Source organism: Syngnathus floridae, unplaced genomic scaffold (genome assembly GCF_059516105.1).
Source record: "Syngnathus floridae isolate MCC-2025c unplaced genomic scaffold, RoL_Sflo_1.0 HiC_scaffold_91, whole genome shotgun sequence".
NCBI classification, from domain to species: Eukaryota; Metazoa; Chordata; class Actinopteri; order Syngnathiformes; family Syngnathidae; genus Syngnathus; species Syngnathus floridae.
The window spans coordinates 85,364-88,360 of NW_028284119.1; the positions used below are offsets into that span (position 1 = coordinate 85,364).

General features: G+C 54.0%; 1 long non-coding RNA gene across 1 annotated transcript; it reads left to right on the forward strand.

The window, feature by feature from the left end:
- Nucleotides 1–520: 520 nt before the first annotated feature.
- On the forward strand, nucleotides 521–1,918 carry LOC148377777 (uncharacterized). The gene is made up of 7 exons (XR_015856443.1): nucleotides 521–596; nucleotides 681–751; nucleotides 888–992; nucleotides 1,108–1,250; nucleotides 1,409–1,448; nucleotides 1,671–1,733; nucleotides 1,820–1,918. It is a non-coding gene; the product is annotated as an uncharacterized LOC148377777 (long non-coding RNA).
- Nucleotides 1,919–2,997: the final 1,079 nt, after the last annotated feature.

Genomic DNA, 2,997 nt, shown 5'->3' on the forward strand with positions numbered 1-2,997 from the left:
GCTCAAAGCTCCCGTTTTGTCAGCGCCTTTGCCACTCGCTGTGCGCTGAAAACGACGGACTTGCCCGGCTGCTCAGCCCGTCAACCATGAGCCGCGAGCGCGACGTCATTGTCCGTAGGCAGCTAGTGGCAAAATGCACCCTGTTAGAGTTGCGCTCGCTCCAACTTATTTTGCAAGAACCACACGGGAGACAAGTAAGTTCTTTTGGACACCTGCAGGTGGAGAGTCCATCCGTTGTACGAATGAAGTCTGACTCTCGGCTCCTGCACGAGCATTTTAATTAAGAGAAACAGGGTGGGTGTAAGAGTGGATTGAATAGAGGAAGCCCTTGACCTCTAGTCAAAACATAGCAAGGGGTGTTTTACGACTTTGTGTAGGAAGGGATAAGCGATAGGGATAAATAAGGGATAAATAATATTATTTATTACAGGTCGCAGTCAAAGTCAAAGCAACACAATGATACGATAAAGATAATCTGGAAAACCCTGACACACCCTGTAGTTGTCACTTTTGGAAAAGACGAGCGTCCCTCCAATCATCGCCGGTGACGTGTTTTTCAGGCTCTGGAGACAGGAGCTCATGTCAGAAATGTCATTGTGAGTCGCGTTTGTTTCTGCGCCGGAGCCGTTCGTTCCCTTTGCATCCAAAGAATCTCAAAGGCGGATTATTTGTGTCGACAGGAGAGAGATTTGCTGCTACGATACCGACGTCGAGAATCTCTGAGGAGGAACAAAGCGTGAGGTCCTGCAAGGTGAGTCTGTTTGTTTGCGGCTGCTTGGTGTTGCGCAAGATGAAATGGCCTTTTTCTCGCTATCGTTCCTCTCGTCGATTCATCGTGAGGTGTCGCTTCAGTTTGTTCAGAGAGATGTTCGCTTCCGCGCCCGCAGGTCATCGAAACATTTTACGGCTACGACGAAGACGTGTTGGTGGACTCGGACGGATCGTCCTTGTCTTTTCACACCGACAGAACCCCCGACACGGAACCCGAAGAGGTAGCCCGCCATTTCTGCCAGCGTATTGGCACCAAACATTCCTCTTCAGCCTGGAATCGGACTCGTCTTTGCGTCGCGGGTGCTTTGTCGCCGGTCTGACTGATTCTGGTACTAGTGCTGTGTTGCATTGGTGTGTGCATGAAGAGGCGGAGCTTCGCTACCGCCAGCTGACGCAAGAATATCAAGCGCTGCAACGAGCCTACGCTCTGCTAGCCCAGACCAGCGAAAGGGGACTACGACGCCGAGAAGGAGATCAAGGTGGCGCCCCTTCCCGCAACCCCCGGCCGGGTCGCAGCCTCCCCGTTCTCACCCAGCCTCGGGTGTTCTCTGGTCTGAAAGGAGGAGGAGGAGCCTCCCTCCTCCTCCTTTCAGACCAGAGAAAAGCTGATGGTAGAAATGGGTCACTATCAAAGCAGAGTAGCAGATCTGGAGTCAGCGCTGAAGCAACAAGGACAGGTAAGCTCATCAATGAGCACACCTTTTTCTCAGACAAAATAGCTACATTCTTCAGTCACTCATCCGTCTGGCATTACTGGACCAACCCCCCCCCCCCCCCCCCCCCCGAACGTGGCTGGGAAAATGCGGAGAAAAGCAAATGTCATTTTCCAGTCAACCAAAGAATTTGTGGATGAAAATGACACAACATTCCAAAGCTGTCCACGCGTTTGTCTCTTCTAGAATGTCAAGTGGGTGGAGGAGAAGCAGCTGCTGCGTCAGAGCAATCAGCAGTTGGCCGAAAAGGTGACGGAAAGAAAGGCGCTGGGCGGAGTCGCTTGGCGTCACACCTGTCGGGAAGCCCCGCAGATGAGGTCTGACTGTCTTTTCAGGTCAGGCGGATGGAGGCGGAAGAAGCGCGTCTGAAAGAGCACATCCAGGATATCCGAGACCAAAACGAACTGCTTGAGTTCCGCATCCTGGAGCTGGAGGTGGGAAGACTCGCACAAGCGTGTTGAGGCCAGAGATGTGACGGACGGACGGACGGACGGACGGACGGATGCATGCCTCTGCCTTTCAGGAGAGGGAGTGGCGCTCCCCCGTCTTGAAGTTTCTGCAAGTCCGTTTCCCAGACGGCCTCAGCCCTTTGCAGATCTACTGCGAGGCCGAGGGCGTGAGCGTACGTAAGGCGTCCCTCGCAACCCTAACCTTAACCCGAGGTCCCAGAACACCTTACATTGCTCCTTGCGCCTTTCCCCCGGACATCGTCATCAGTGATCTGATGAAGAAGCTGGACATCCTGGGCTATAACGCCGTAAGTGTATGTCGAACTCCTTATGTTCGCACTCCACGAGACTCGGCGGCTCAAATGTGACTTTTGGAAGGCTTTGCGCTGAAAGAAGCTTGTTGACGCTGTGCCTTTGGGCTCTTGCAGAATCTCACCAACGAGGAGCAGGTGGTCGTGATTCACGCCAGGACCCTTCTCACCCTAGCCGAGAAGGTAACGCGCACGTCCACGCACGCTCTCGCATTCTGCTTATGTGACAGCAGCCTTTCCTCAGTGGTTAGAATACATCAAAGTGACCAAGTCAGCACTTCAACAGAAGATGTTGGACATTGAAAGTGAGAAGGTAGACAGACACGCGACATCAGCCAAGGGGAACTCCGGCAATGTGCCCCAACAATTCTGACCTTGAGCTGTGCTAGGATATGTTCTGCAAGCAGAAGGGCTACCTGGATGAAGAGTTGGACTTCAGGAAGTGTTCCATGGACCAGGCTCATAAGGTAAGCCGCCCTCAAATCTCCCGCCGGACCACTGATGGACGAGGATTGCGGCCCAGAGGATCCTGGAGCTGGAGGCCATGTTGTACGAGGCGCTACCGCAGCGGGACTGCCCCGCCACGGACGGCGAAAAAGCCAGCCACGCTGGCGTGAATGACGTGCTGACGGCGGATCAGAGAGAAGAGCTTAGGAGCGCCGTGGACCAATGGAAGCGAGCCCTGATGTGCGAGTTGAGGGAGCGCGACGCTTGCATCCTCCAAGAGAGAATGGATCTGCTGCACAGCGCGCA